Source organism: Balaenoptera physalus (assembly GCF_965194825.1).
Source record: "Balaenoptera physalus genome assembly, chromosome: 10".
Classification (NCBI taxonomy): Eukaryota; Metazoa; Chordata; class Mammalia; order Artiodactyla; family Balaenopteridae; genus Balaenoptera; species Balaenoptera physalus.
The window spans coordinates 70587905-70603615 of record NC_138889.1 but is presented as its reverse complement, the minus strand read 5'-3'; the positions used below and the strand labels follow the sequence as shown (position 1 = coordinate 70603615).

Sequence of the window (15711 nt, the reverse complement as noted above, 5' to 3'; positions counted from 1 at the left end):
GGGCGGGTCAGGCACGGTTGTCCTCAGAGCACAGGAGCTGGAGCGATCCTTTGCCTGCACGTTTTGCAGACACACTCAAATTTTCTCTGCCAGGCAGAATGATTTATTTGTATGTCTTCATTGAGGACAATTATTTTTTAGCACCTTGCTAGGCATGCTGGGTGATCTCATCACAGGGAAGAGCCCGTGAGTGCCTGCGTCGCTCAGAGCAAAAGTGGGGAAGGAGCCTCCCTCTCCTGCTCATCCAGAACTTCTCTTCTCTCCCTGGCACCTTCACAGAGAGATAAGGAGCCTGCTTTTTTTGTCTCGAGGGCACTGCTTTGCCCATCAGAGTTTCATCGAGGAGGATATTTTAAAGGCGCCTCCCTTTTGGAGAGAGTTTTTCTTTTTTAGAAAGAAAGGGAAAAACGTTTCAGATCTCCTGCTTTTTAAATTAACAACAACTAGCATTAAACCTGATTCAATATGTAAACGTAATACTAAACGTGTCTTAGATTTCCAGATGTAGGTAGTTGAGCAGGGGAAGAGGAAAAAGAGAGGAAAGGAATGGAGACAGAGGACACAGGATGGGCCCTGGCAACAGAGGAGAACTCATGGAAAATAGGGAAGAGAGATGGAGACAGAGAGACGGACTGAGGGGAAAAGAGAGGGAGAGGCAGCGGGCAGGGAAAGAGGCCTGGGCGGGCAGGCAGACAGCAGGGATGGGGGGCGGGGCAGAGAAAGACACCAGGTAGAGAGAGGGCAGGAAGGAAGAAACGGGCAGAGGGCACAACCCCCTCCCAAGGCTTCCTGGTTCTCCTTTCCCTACTCACCAATTTCTCCAACAAGGGTCTAGTCCAGACTCTTCTACTTCCACACTACCCACCCCTCAACTCCTTACCCCTCCTCACCATGCCTCAGTTTGGATGCCCACTCCCATGCTGCTCCTACAAGACTTCTATGGGCCAGACTGGCACTGCAGCCCCCTCCCTGATTCCTCTACTTCTGTGGCATCCGAGACAGTGGAAGCTGGGTCTATGGGATACAGAGGTTCCCATGCCAGTTCTGTTGTTTATTAGCTGTTATACCTTGGGCACGTCCCTTACCCTCTTTGAGTTTTCATATGTGTAAACTGGCAGTAATAACAGTACTTAGGTTGCTTCCAACACTGGACTCTGTAGTGGTTTTTGGATGTGTGTGTAGGTGTGTGCACGTGTGTGTTTATATGATAAGAGATAAGGAACACGAAGACTCACTGTGAACTATAAAATGATACACAAATAGGAGCATTTTGGTTCTTTTGCTCTTACTGTCACTTTTCTCTCTCCTCCCTGCTTGCTCATCTATACTGTATCTCATTCCCTTTATCCTCTTTAAACAGACCTTCCCCAAGGCTTGTCTTTTGTTCCTTTCAGTTCCTGACCTCTCCTTTACTTCCTCTTCTGTCGACTACAAACACATCTCCAGCTCCACGCTCTCTCCGGAGCCACAAGCCAGGCTTTGTAGCCTGTGTGCCTCAGCGGCACTTCAGATCAACATGCCCCACGTGGCATGGGTAGAATGTCTGCTTGCCCCAGGCTTGTTTTAGAGGAGTGGGAGAAGATAGACTATGGATAGACAGGCTCAATTTCAAATCCTGGCAATCCTGTGGATGTGTTGCCTTGCGGTAATCTTCTGAGTTTAGTTTGCTCACCCACAGCATGGGAGTAATAAAACCCGCCTGAGAAGTAAGATGAGGCCTCATCGTGATGAAATATTAAATGACAGCATAGTGAGATAAGGCCAAGCGGGCACATCTGGGGCTAGATGTTCTACAGACATTTCTCAAGCACCAGTGAGTGAGGGGCCACAGGAGGACGACATTCCCGTAGGCAGGTGGCAGGCTTGACTCTAGCAAGCTGGCAAAATAGCATAGAGGTTAATAGCACAGAGTCAAGAGCGAAACCTTGGCTCTCCTACTTCCTAGCTGTGTTGCTTTGAGAAAGTTACTTAATTTCTCTATGCCTCAGTTTTCTGTAAATGGCTTGTCATGAGGATAAATCATCAAACATATAAATTCACACAGGCTGCTTACAATGTGCCTGGCATGAAGAAAGTACCACACAAGTACTTTATTTAACAAATATTATATTAGCTATTAGTGACATTATGTATCAATGGTTGCATGTTCATTTCTTACTTGGGAGGCTTTGGGGGCCACATGGCAGCTAGAAAACAAGAGGCCTGAGGACGATCCCCACTGTGCCTCCTGCCAAGTCTTGCTTCATCTTCCTTCAGGCCATAACCTTCTCTCTCTGAAGAGAAACCGGGTGGGGATTCATCGCTCTCCACCTCACCCCCTGCCTTGGAGCCTTGGTGCAAACTACTGCACGTGCAGCCAGGCCTGCGACATCACCAGGTGAGACGGACATGTTTGTATGGGCAAGGGGATGACGGAGGGAGTAATGAAAAGTGCTTCCAGGTCCGTCTCCCCTGCCCTGGTGACTCTGGAATGTGGCTTCATGGGTCACTCCTGGCACTGTGACCAGCCAGGTGGAGCTGGGGCCTGGCGAGAAAAAGAGAAGTGGGTCTGAGGAGACAAGGACGGGACTGTGGAGGGCTCATGCCCTGTGGAGGGGATGACTTGGTCCTGAGGGCAGTGAGGAGAGACCTGAGTAGAGTTTTATTTAAGAAAGTTCTCTCTGGCTCCTGGGTGGGAAACGGGGCTCAGTGCAGGGTGAGAGGGGAAGTGAGGAGAGCAGGTACAGACACCCGAATCTGGGCAGTGGCAACGGGGAAGGAGCAGAGGGACCGGACAAGCCTGACTTTAAAGGAGGAACTGGCTGGACTTGGTGTCAGCAGTGGGGAGGAGTGGAGTCTCGGGGAGCATGAGGTCTCCAGAACAATACTGTGCTTTGTCCACAGTGACAGGTTCCACACCTTTCAAAGGTGTTGTTTCACCTTGGGTAGACTCCACAATGTGTAAAGGAAAAGGGCAGGTTGCAGTCTTTGTCGCTTCCTTTAAACACACAGAGTGGGTCCCTGCTTGGAGGGAGCAGGCAGATGCGGCCCTGCCTTTGAGGTGCTCACCTCTGATCTGAGGAGGCAGGTCCTCTGGCCAAGGAGGCCTCGTACTTCTTGCCTCACCCAGGTTTGGTCAAGAACCAGGGAAAACCTGAGCTTCCTTCGTTGGGGGAAGAAGGGAGAACCTCCAGACCAGGCCAGCCCAAGACGGCACCCTCTCTACTACTCATGTGCTTCCCCAGAGCTCTGGGGTGATATGAAGTTTTAAACTGCAGTTACTAGCTTATCAAGACATTTGTCAACTTGTTGCTTCATCTATTAAAGGAAATGATAAGAGGGAGAATAAGTTAAGAAATATACGTAAAACTCCAGAGTGTTGGCACATAGTAAGTGTTCATTTAAAAGAGGCACTATGACTACCACTATTACTACTTATTATTACACTTACTATCACACCCCCCTCTGTCTCTTTTCTCTCTTTGCTTTTAATACCTCCGACAGTTCCCAGTCCTTCTTCTCCCTCAAAGATTTGTCCGAGACACAGTTAAATATTCCCTGATAGACGTCAGAGAACTTAGCGGAGTCAGAATCAGGAAGGAGAAAAGACCTACTGGTCCCTGAGGCCTGCTGAGCACCAGCCACATAATTACACTGCCTGGCAGAGTCCTCATAGCGCTAGAAGGAGGTATCATTGCCCTCACTTTACAGAAAATGTAAAATGAAATAGAGAGAGAGGTCAAGTAGCATGATTGAAGTTCACACAGAAATAACCAGGAGGCCAGAATTAAATGGGGGACTGTCTAATTCCAAAGTCTGGGCCCTTACTTCTAACCCCACAATCACATAAAACCTCCCATCCCTGGGTGGAGAGGAGCGGCCATCCCTTTGATGAACAGCCCACAGAAGGAAAGTAAGTCATTCACTTTTGTGTGGCCTTCCAGATGGAACTGCCAAAGGAACAGAGAGTGTTCTAGACCTAAATAATCCAGACTGGTTGTGTGTGGGGAACAGGGTCAGTGTTTGCATCCCATCCCTTCCTGGTGTGGCCTGGACACAGCGATGGTTGTGAAATGGAAGGGCTCTTAACGGAACCAGGCCGAGGATGTGCCTGGGCAGACGCTTATCTGGGCAGCATCTCCATTACACCCAGAACCCTAGCCCAGCCTTTACTACGGCCAGGCTGCCAAGCAGGAGAATTCCAAGTCATAAATCCTCTTAAGGACACAGAGCACGTGTTCCACCCTGACCAATGGGAAACGCACACCTCATCTGCTCCCTCCCACCCCTCCTAGCTTCCAGCCCTGGGAGGAAGTGTCGGCGGTTATCACAGCCAGCGCTTGTGCATGCACTTTAGACATCTCTTTCTCATCCATGATCTCATTCCACCACATGTGGAGGTGAAGTCAACAGTCCTGAGATCAAATCAAAACTCTGCCATTTACTGGCTGTGGGCTTTGGGTAAGTTATTTCTCTCACTACAGCCCTGTGAGATTTTCACTGGGGAAGTGAGAAACTTGGGCTGAGAGAGGGCACCAGGGTAAATAGCAAAAAATGTTTCGTAGCTAGATCTGTGTGATTCCAAATCCAAGGCTCTTTCCAAAAAAACATCTGGTCCATGGAGAAAGGAAAACCTCAGCAAACAGAGTATCTTTGCTACTTCTCCTACTACCATCTGATATACAACCACCCAAATTCAACCATCAGCCAACTCAACAAGTTAGGCAGAAGGGCAAAGCTCTCTGTCGCATTCAAGTTCCATCAGTAAGAGACAACCCAGGTGGTGGGGGAGTGTACCTTATTTGTGGGATCCCATCCCATCTTCTGGACAGCACAGACTGGCTATGGGAACGCCTCAGCCTTGGGGGATACAGCCTCTTTCTGGAGTGCAAATGCTGACCAGGAATTCAAGATGGTGGGAGTCTGGAGAGTGGGGCTGAGGTAATCCAGGTGCTCCTGAGGGAGATCCCAGTAGGACACTGGCTGGCTGAGGACCATGAACAAGGCCCACAGAAATGTGAAGCCTGCAGTTCTGAGATATTCCTGCCTGTTTCCTATGCCTGTAAAGGGATCAAGTCAGTGTGACTTCTGGAGACCAGCCTGCTGGCCAGCACTCTGCACTGTTGCATTTCAGGGTGGACTTTCTGACTTGTGCTTCTTGGTCTCCTTTTTCTAGGAGAAGCTAGAGCCACACTTTGTATTACCTGGTGGCAGAGTCCAAAGAGAAGCAGTTTACTACTCATTCGTTCATTCACCCTGACTGGCACTGGGGATTACCATTGTAACAAGACAGCTCAAGGCCCCTGCCCTCTCAGGCTTAGTGGGGGGACGTGAGATGTGGGACAGATGGACCAGGGCTCTAATCCCAGCCCCAGCATTTACCATCCGGATGATCTCACCCCTTTCTAAACTCTCTGAGCCTCAGTTCCCTCAGGTGTCAGATGTGTGCAGTGATGCCACCCTCATAGGATTCAATGAGTGGAAGAATTTACTCAAATAAACGTGAAAGTGCTTTCCTAACCATAAAGATCATATCGACTTTAGTTATTTACTGTTAATAATGTGACTATTATTATTACTATTGCTACACTTTTCCATTCAGGAAGTTTCCTCTGCCTGACCTATGCATTGTGCCAGAATTTGAGTAAACTTTTCTTTGCACAGCAGGCTCAGACAATATTGGTTGAGCTACTCTGGATCATTAGCCTACTTTTTTTGAGATATAAATTCACTTTCTACACAATCCACCCATTTAAAGTGTACAATTCAATGTTTTTCACTACTTTAACAGGGTTGTAGGACCATCACCAAATCTAATTTTAGAACATTTTCCTTGCTCCTAAAAGAAACTGTATGCCCCTTAGCAGTCACTCTCATTCCCTCCTATCAATCCCCTCTCCCCACTATAAGCAACCAGTAGTCTTTTTGTGTCTATAGATTGGCCTATTCAGGATATTATACATAAATGGAATTGTACAATATGTGGTCCTTTGTGACTGGCTTCTTTCACTTAGCATGATGCTTTCAGGGTTCATCCATGTTGTAATATGTATCAGCATTTCACGTTTTTATTGCTGAATAACATCCCATCTCATAGATAAAACACATTTTTTTATCCAATCATCAGTAATAGACATGGGTTTTTTCCATTTTTCAGCTATTATGAAAAATGCTGCTATGAATATTTGTGTATAAGTTTCTATGTAGACATATGTTTTCATTTTTCTTGTGTATATACTTTAGAGTTGAATTGCTGGGTCATATGGTAGCTCTAAGTTTAACATTTTGAGGAACTGCCAGACCGTTTTTCAAAGCAGCTACACCATTCTACATTCCCACCAACAGTATTCTAGTGTTCCAATTTCTCCACACTCTCACCAACACTTGTTACTGTTTTTTTGATTACAGTCAGCCTAGTAGATGTGAAGTGATATCTCCTTGTGGTTTTGATTTGCATTTTCCTAATGACTAATGATGTTGCACATCTTTTCATGTGCTTATTGGCCATTTTTATATCTTATTTGGAGAAATGTCTATTCAAATCCTTTGCTCATTTTAAATTTGTATCATTTGTCTTTTTATTATGAATTGTGAGAGTTCTTTCCGTATTTTGGATACAAGCCCCTTATCAAATATATAATTTACAAATATTTTTCCCCATTCTGTGAGTTGTCTTTTCATTTTCTTGATGATATTGTTTACAACACAAAAGTTTTACATTTTGATGAAGTCAATTTATTTTTTCTTTTGTCTCTGATGCTTTTGGTGTCATATAAGGTCTGTTTCTTAAGTGGGCTCTGCCTTTTAAAACACAAGTCTATTATTTAAATAAAATTTTGATCTTAAATATCTAGCATTAAATCCAAATTAGGAAAAAGCAATGGATCATCACTATGGTCTTGAACAAGTTACAATAATGGAATAAACCTGACTGAAACCTTGTTATAGAAGAAATGGGGAAAGAATGGAGTTTTCAAACTGGCCGAATGGCATTTGAGGTGGGCTAACACCCCACTTCTCTCACCATCACCAATGCAAAATACTTGTGGGGGTGGGGTGGGGCTTAACGATAAGAGAGAAGAGTGTGGAAAAATGTACTGGGACTGAGATGTTAAGGAATGAAGCAGCCTGTTATGTGTCCTGCATCTACATCCAAGGGCCAAGCAAGGCCAAGACTGGATTCCAAGGCCACCTTTCTCACCCTCCCCTCCCCACTTACCATCTGGGAGGGACTGGGGGGATGATGGAGCTTTTCATAAGGTTTGACAGGACACCAGGGTCTTTGAACACGCTGTTCCCTCTGTCTGGAATGTCCCCCACCCCCAGTCCATCCCCCAGCCAACTACCGCACCTCTTTTCGCTCATATTTCATTTGTTACTTCCTAGGGAAAAACTTCCCTGACCTCCACCCACCCCCACTGCCAACAAGATCAGGTACCTCTGACTGCATTTTCACAGGTACTGTCCTTTCCCTTCATGAGACTTTTCACAATTTCTGATTATACCTTTAACTAGTTCATCATCTCTCTTTTTCAATAGGCTGCAACCTCCATGAGCACAGAGTTTGTGTTTGTTTTGCTCACAGCTGCAGGCTTATCACAAAGCTTGACATAAAGTAGATGCTCAGTAAATATTTGTGGAATGAATGAATGATCACAGGAACTGGAAAATCCCTCCAGAATGACCCATTTGTTTTCAGAGGGGTTTCTTTTCAGGGTCCTCATGCAACCAGAGTAATATAAAACGATCACTCCCCAGTAGACAGAGCAGCCACAAGCACCCTTTCCGTCTGTAAGACGGTTTCTGTAGTACAGGACTACCCTGTCATGGTAACTGACAGGACCCTCAGGCTGGGCAGGGAGGACGTGGAGGCAGCATGAGGAGTGTTAACAGCTCAGGAGGTCAGCATTTCAGGGGCGGCTGGCAGCTGAGTGCTTGCTCCTGGGAAAGCTGAACTTGCAGATGGAGGAGGTAAAGAGTAGGAGCTGTCAGCACCCGCGATACTTCGTGCACCAGGGGAAAGCGGTTCACCTGCAAGGGAATCTGCCTGAGAAAATAACTTTGTTTTCTGGAAATCCTCAGCCAGATCAGCCAAAATCTCATCCTGACAAATATGCCTCCTAAGATTGCAACATTTGCCTTTACCAGTTACACCTTATTTTATAAAATGTGAGGGACTTTTTTTAGCTCAAACATTCCATTTGCTTCCACAAACAACTTCTGAGCATGCACTATGAATCAGGTGTGGTACTGGATAAGAGGACACCTGGATAAACATGCTGTGGTCCCTCTTTTCAAGGCGTTCACAATCTAGGGGCGGGACAAATTGTCAATAGATAATTATGAGGCAGCCATGAGTGCCCCGATGGAGCCTTAAAGAAGGCACTGAGAAGAAAGTGATTCCTTTTTTTCGTGGGGGTAGCCTGGGAAGGACTCCTGAAAGAGGTAACTCTTCCGATGAGTCTTGAAGTAGGAATCAGAATTATCAAGGGGACACAATGCGATCAAGAGGCAGAGATGTTTCATGTAGAAGAACTGAGTTGTGTTGAAATGGTGGGAGCAATATTCAAGCTGGAAACATCCTAAACTAGAGAAAAACAAGGCCCAGTGCTCTTGAGAATGAATCCAACATCTGCTCACACCCACATCTGATATGCCTCCGAGACCTGCCGCTTCCATCGCCTGAGCAGGTCTTGAATTCTTCTCTCCAGCCCTATTGCCTTTGCTCTAAGCCAGCCCCTCACAAGCTTCCCCAGTTCTACTGCACAGTCTCCCAACTAACTGGTCTCCCTGGCTGAAGCCTCTAACATGTCCTGCGCCCGGTAGATCTCATGTCAGGCCGAGGTGGATTCAGGTACGCTAGCAGGGGCATCAGGACTTGATCTCTCTGTCTTGGCTCTGTTTCCCTTTGTGTTGGCCTCACTCTCAAGCTGGCCATCTCCCTCTGGTGGCCCCACAGCCACAGGTCAGCAGGCTTCCTGCTTCGAGAAAGAGGATTGCTTCCCAACAGAGCCAATGATAGCCTAAGAGCTGGGTCTCCTTGGACCACCAGCAGTGTACGCCCATTTCTGAATCAATCCCTTAGAATCAAATAACGAAATACAGCCTGCAGGTTCTACCTTCGCAGATTCAACCACCTGTGGATCAGAAATATTTGGAAAAAAAATTCCAGAAAGTTCCAAAAAGCAAAACTTGAATGTGCCACACACCAGCAACTATTTAACATAGCACATTTACATTGTATTTACAGCTACTTACATAGCATTTACATTGTATTAGGTATTATAAGTAATCTAGAGATGATCTGAAGTATATGGGAGGATGTCCGTAGGTTATATGCAAACACGATGCCATTTTATATAAGGGACTTGAGGATTTTGGTATCTGCAGGGTGGGGGTGGGAGGACCAGTCCCCCGTGGGTACTGAGGGACAACTTACACTGACTGGCCAGGCCTGAATCATAGGCCCACTCAGGAACCAGAAGGAACCATAGGAACTGACAGTGGTGGAGGGGTGACTCCCCAAAGCGAAACAGAGACGTTATGATTAGCCGAAGGGCGAGTGAGGGTTGCAGGGGCAAAAGGAAGAGTCGTTCACTGCCGTGATTGTCCGAAGCACAAATCTGATCATGCTGCCCCACTGTTTTCAGGATATGGTGAGCAAGGCCTTCAAGGCGTGGCCCCAGCCCACATCTCTGAAACGACTCCCCACTGCTGCGCCATACCCTCACCTTTCCTGCCTCCCACCCACCATCCACGGCTTGGCCTGTACCGTCCCTGCACCCTCCTCCAGGCACAATGCGAAGGCTCCCTCCTGCACGGAGCAGCGTGTGCCCACTCCTCCTGGCCCTCCACAGAGCTGGCCGCTCCTTCCTCCCGTGTAGCACTGAGAGCTCTATTCTGCACCTGTTCATCTGCCCCCTCCTCATCCTCGCCCTGTTGCTTGGTGAATGCTGGTTAAACTAAATAATTAATTAACCTGCCAGGCAAAGAGACGCACTGAAGAATGTTCCGAGGCCTGGTTCCTTTGGATAAAATTTTAGAATAAACTGGCTTAAACAGGGCACTTGTATTGGAGGGGGGGAAAAAAAAACAGGCTCTACTTTAGTTTTTCCCTGATTCACTGAAGAGAAAATATGTTTCATTTTTCTTTTCAGTGACCGTGTATCCTCCACTCATGCATCAAGACCCTATATGTTCTCTGAGGGACTCCCCACCTCTGCCAGGCAGGCAGTGCCCAGGCCTGGCCATCCCATTGTTCTAGGGGCCTGATCCTGGCCTTGGGCATCACTGTGAGGCTTAAAGCACAGGCAGTGGGCCATCTGGGGACAGGAGCTGTTCTCCACCGCTTCCAGGATGGCCTGAGTGTCTGTCTGCCACAATTTTGCCCACCCAGAGTCTGCCTGTCTCTCCCCAGGTCTGAGGCTATGTGCTGCCAGCAGCAGCCCTTTCCCTGATGGCCCTACCCTTCTCAGGGGTTAGCAGGGTGGAGGAGGCGAGACTGCTTGTAGCTCTAATCCAGGCGTTGTGCAAGGAGCTATTACTGCCTATTTTACCAGAGACAGAAACTGACTCTCAAAATGGCAAAATCACCCGTCCTGTGTGCTTCTGTCTACACAGCTAGCTAGACATTGCACCTCATGTTACATAACTACACATTAACTAGATTTCAGAGAAATATGGGGAGAGAGCAGTCATGTCTTGTGGGCTTGCGGATCTCTGCTTGGAGACAGTGCAGGCCATGCACGACTGCCCCCAATAACAACCCTGCTCCACTGGCCTTTCTGCCTCGCCCTCAGTTAGCCATTCATTCATTTATCAGTATTTGTTTCCTAGGTACTGTTCTAACCTCTGGGACACAGCAATGAAAAAGGCAGGCATCAGACTCTACCTTCCAGTAGGTATGACAGAAAATAAATACGTAAGTACATAATATAATTTTAGATAGTTAATAAATGCTATGCAAAAATAATCAAGTGTTGTTAATATTCTAGACTTTAAATTGGTTGGTGGGTTCATAAGTATTCATTACATTATCATGCTTTATAACATACCTCTTCTTTCTATATTTTCTTTGTATATATTTTTTTATATTGGAGTATAGTTGATTAACATTTGTAAATATATTCTTCTAATTCAGTATTATAGAATTAAAAAGTTGTGCTTATAAAAAGATTGGGGTAAGAGGACGGAGAGAGATTGTGATGGGGCATGGGGGTGTTTTAGATGAAGTCATCAGACAAGATTTCTCCCCAGATGTATATTTAAGCTGAAATCAGAAGGATGAGAGGGAGCCCACAGTGCAAAGGTCTGAGGAGGAGTGATCCTCACAGCAGGACAGGGAGGGTGAAGGCCCCACAGGGAATGACTTGGGAGTTCCAGAAGCAGCAGAGGCTGGAAAGACTGGAGCCCTGTGACCGAGAGTGAGAAAGGGAAGGAGGAGGTGGGCTGAGTAGGGAGGATGGACCCGGCACATGGATCTTGGGTGCATGGACCTTGGGACACTGGGCTCATGGCATGTGGACATTATTCCAAGTGTAATGGGAGGTGGGTTTTGTTTTTAAAAGATTAGTCTCTCAGGAGCACCACAGGAAACAACTGCCCCTCTCATTTCCCCCCCCCTCCTCCCCTCTGTCCTCACATGGTCAGGGATATGCCAGAGGCCTTTGTCCCTCTTTCCAGACTCATCAACTCCAAGAGCGTGGGCTTTGTTTTTATAGGGCAAGGAGGCAGAACCAGTATAGGTTTAACTTTATGCTGCTTTTACAGGTGACAGTTAAATCCATGTTGCCAGTAAGTTTCAAGTTCAAATATGTCTGTGAAATGATGCTCTAGTTACTTGATTTATATTGACTGTCAATGTTTTCACCAAACTATAACCTCCCCTTAATTATGCTAATAACTTCACTCCTGTCATCTTCGTTCAGCTCCCCCAACAATTCGCCAGTGATGTCTGCCTCGACCCCAGCCTTTGGGTAAGAGAAGAGAATGGGGGAGGGAGGCAGTGAAAAGAGCCTGGTCTAGAGACCTGGCTTTAGCACCTGCCATATCTCTTATCAGCTGAGAGATTTTGGACAAACCATTTAACCTCTCTGAACTCATTCTCTCATCTGTAAAACCAGGATAAATCCTTTCTCGGAAATAAAGTATGAGAAAAGCACCTAGCACGGTGACTGGGATGCAAGAAGTGACCTGTAAAAATGAGCTGAGTCTGATTTTAATTAAATTCCTAAATTAAAAATTCTAAATCTATTAAATAAATTTGACTATCGTTAGTGCTGCTTCACTGACCACTCAGCATTTTTCTTATTGTTTTTTTAATGACTATGCATACTCATTGTAGACTATTAGTAAAATACTAAATAGTATAAAGTAGGAAACTGAAATCATAATTCCACCACTCAGAGATAATTACTCTTAAAATACCCATGTGTTTCCTTCTAGCCTTTTTTCTGTGTATGTATTTTCATATCTGGATAGTACTGTTTATTCCATTTTATATCTTGCTCTTTTCATCAATTTCCTAAGTCACTAAAATATTCTTGAAAACATGAGTAGTAAACTAATAGAAAGATCTCTCCTCTGTGGGAATTGAGGAAAGCATTCAGGTTCAGAATGTATTGGGAAGGAAGAGGAGACAGGTCTTGGAGATGGATTCAATGTGAGTGATCAGAGAGAGATCACAGATAATTCCTAGTGTTTAGCCTGAGCACCTGGGTGAAGAGTGGTGCCATTTACTGAGGTGGGGGAATTGAAGGAGAGGCAGATCTGGAAGAACATCCTTGGCCACAGGGACATTCTAGCTTCTTGGTCTTCTAGAAGACTTTGACAGGGGGATAAGGGGTGGTGGGGTAGATCTGACTAAGTGCTTAGAGACAGCTGACACATCATCCCTGAGATGTGGTAAGATGTTTCCCCAAATAGCACCTTGTGAGCAATTCAGAGGCAGCCCCATGGACTGAGTACCAGATTATGTTCCAAAACTGGGCCTCCCACCTTTTTTGAAGGAGGAAATCGTAGACACAACTTTCAGCAGTTAAAGGCTGACACAGTGTGCATTCCTCATTCCACAAATAATTTCTGACTGCTTACTATGTGCCTGACACTGTTCTAAATACTGGGCATACAGCATCCATCCTGCCCTTATGGAGCTTATATTCTAGTGAGCAAGACCATAAGTAGTATATAGTGTGTTCAATAGTGATAAGTGCTATGGAGAAAAATAAAGTAGAGGAAGATATTGGGTGGTGTGGAGGGGTGGAGTTGCAATTTTAATTATCGTGGTTAGGAAGGCCTCACGGTAAGGTGACACCTGAGCCACATGGGGATGAGAGTCTGGGGGATGAGGAATAACCCGGGAGCCTTGGGCCTTTTGTGGTGACTGATATAAAGAGGACTAATAAGATAAGTTCTGATGGTTTCAAGGAAGAGAATAGCGGTAAAGCTTGAATGTCAAGCATCGACAGAGTGTATTAATTAGAGTTTTCAAGAGAAACAAAACCAATAGGAAATATGCATTATATATATTTACACACACACGGAGATTTATTATAATATATACTTCATGCAATTATGGAGGCTGAGAGGTCCCAGGATCTGCTATCTGCAAGCTGGAGACCCAGGAAAGCTGGTGATATAGTTTGAAGGCCTGAGAGATAGAGACCCAATGATGTAGATTCCAGTCCAAGTCTGAAGCCCCGAAAACTAGAAAGATCTCTGTTCCAGCTCATGCAGTCAGGCAAATAGCAAAGTCAACTTTCCTCCACCTTTTTGTTCTATTCAGACCCTCAGCATATTGAATCATGCCCACTCACATTGGGGAGGGCCGTCTACTTTACTCGGTATACAGACTGAAATGTTAAACCCTTCCAGAAACACCCTCACAACCACACCGAGAAATAATGTTTAACCAGCTATCTGGGCATCTCATGATCCAGTCCAGTTGACATATAAAACTAACTATCCCACAGGGATAGGGAGGAGCTGTGTCAGGAGTGCACAGAGCTCATGACTGCTTCCTGGACTCCTGAGGTATGGAGGCTGGAGGAGGGCATCTCACAGAGAACAAGGATGGCTGTAGGGCACTCCCTTGATTTCTGCTGACGGCAGCTGGAGAGGCCAGGGGAGGGCATTCTTAAGTTTGCAGAGGACTGGAGAGAACTCAGGGTGGGAATCCAGGTGAGAGCCCTAAGGTCAGAGTCAGGAAGGTCAAGGGCCTCCGGGAAACAGGCAGTGTTACTTCTCCCGCAGGCCATGGATGATGGGGAGTTTGGGGGAAGGCAGAAGTCTTCTTCCCGGACAGTAGACATTAGTTAGCCAGTTGCTCAGTTTCATAGTATCGGCTATTGTATAGTATACCATAAGTAGGCAGCATTGCTATGTCAGCTGTGCTGTGGCCCAAGAGGCTGCCTGGACTCTCACACTCTGAATGGAAGCTCTGAATATTTGGAAAGTATAATTGAAGAGCTATAAATAAAGATGAGCCAAGTTATTTATATTCATAGTACTCTCATGTCTAGCATAAAAGAAGGTACTTATCCTTCATGTAGCAGGCACTTGATATATACTGGAAATTAAACCAAAAAATTATTTTCAAAGAAATAAAATCTATTATTTATTCAAAACTTACTGTATCCAAAGTTCTGAGTTAGGTGCAATGGGGATTAAAAAAAGGCAAAGACATAAGAATTACCCTTAAGAAGTTTACATTCATAAATTAGAGTAGAAAATGTACACTCAAAGAACAAAATTGAATCCAACCAAGTTAGGGAAATTTGGGACTAGATCAGTGAATGAAATAATGGTTCCAAATACAATCCTCAGATACTTGAAAGGAGTCAGTCATTATAAGAAATCTTTAAAATGATAGAGGTGAGGTACCTAAGAATTCATTTAGCCATAATTGCTCACACTTTCTGACCATGACCTACAATAAGAAATATATTTTACGTCACAGTTCTATACACACACACGCGCGCGCGCGCGCACACGCACACACAAACACCTAATTGAAACAAGTCTCACTTATCCTTGATGAATGTGATGCACTCTGATATATTCTATTCCATTTATTTATTTTTTTGAGAGCTGATCTCAACCCACTAAATTGATTTCACAACCCACCAATGGGTTGCTATAGCATGAAAGACACTGATCTAGTCTAAATGCCTTCTTGTACCATACCTTCAGCCCAGGCATACTACAGGACCCCATGTAAGTTGTAACTTGCTGACCTCACAATAAACTTAGAGTTTTGACGCTGCAAAATCCAAGGAGAAGAAGAACCCTGGTTCATTCTACTCACCATCATGTCCCTGATGTCTAGCACTCTGCCTGGCACACAATAGATGTTCAAAAAATTGGTTAAATGAATGAATGAAAGCCAAAAGTCCCACAGCCAGTTAGCTAAGAATGATGCCTCCTTTCAAAGGCAAGCTAGAACAGCCAATTGTTGGCTGTCAGGCAATAGCAGTTATTTCACAATTCCATAAGAAAATAATTTAAAATTTTAAATGTAAAAATAAATCATTGTCATGACATCTTACATGTCATCAGTACATTACTTTAGATAGTTACACATTGTTTTGTGTATGTACATCCTTATCTATCCATTCTACCTCTGGCCAATGGATTGCAAGCATTTGGATGAAACAGATGTCTTCTTTGTTCCCACCAACCACCTAATAGTAGCCTGGGCAGTTAGGCTGCAAATCCTTTGGGGAAGAACAACTG

The 15711-nt window shown here is 45.3% G+C and overlaps 1 long non-coding RNA gene across 1 annotated transcript in view; it reads left to right on the top strand.

The window, feature by feature from the left end:
- The first annotated feature begins 725 nt into the window (after nt 1–725).
- The window catches only part of LOC309667525, a 616044-nt gene continuing 601058 nt past the window's right edge, over nt 726–15711 (top strand). The window contains exon 1 of the long non-coding RNA XR_014267804.1: nt 726–10900. This is a non-coding gene — a long non-coding RNA (uncharacterized lncRNA). The remainder of the gene's footprint in view (nt 10901–15711) is intronic.